A 664-nucleotide genomic window follows, 5' to 3' on the forward strand; every position below is an offset into this window, starting at 1 on the left:
GATTTAGTCAAGCAGTCCTTAACAGACATGGAGAAAGACACCATAAGATTATTTTAAACAACAAGAAACCATTAAGTAGTGACGTGCGTCTTGGGAAACAGATTAATCCTCCCGTTGTTTCCAGAATAATACGAAGATCAAAATAATATGCATGTCCAAACAGTAATACTTATACCAGCTACAGTAAAAATTAATTATGTCTTCCTAATGTTTACTATATACATTTTCTATTCCTATGAACAATGGCTATGCAGATTTTGCAATTTCCTACCTAGCATAATACAAGATTACAATATTCATTTACCAATTCTCCCTTGTGTTAGAGAATATGGCGAGATCAGATATGTACCCACAGAGGCATCACCTTAGTACAATATTCTTGCTATGACATTTCTGATAAATGGTTTAAACTCGCACTTTGAACACGCTATGCAATAAGTGCTTCTGTTTGGTCCTGTTATGATCAGTTAGCTTGCTATAATTGCCCGTTGCAGGAGCGATGCAACGGCGGAGTGTGTGTTGTGCTGTAAGGGAAAGGTGTAGAATATGCGTATAATTACAGTGTTACGAGGGGAGGGGAGTTTTATATGAGGTAGGGGCGTTGGTGCTGTTATCGATTATTGTTCATCGTATTGGCATTTATTCAACTATATGGTTATCCATT

This window comes from Penaeus monodon, chromosome 34, assembly GCF_015228065.2.
Source record: "Penaeus monodon isolate SGIC_2016 chromosome 34, NSTDA_Pmon_1, whole genome shotgun sequence".
Taxonomy (NCBI): domain Eukaryota; kingdom Metazoa; phylum Arthropoda; class Malacostraca; order Decapoda; family Penaeidae; genus Penaeus; species Penaeus monodon.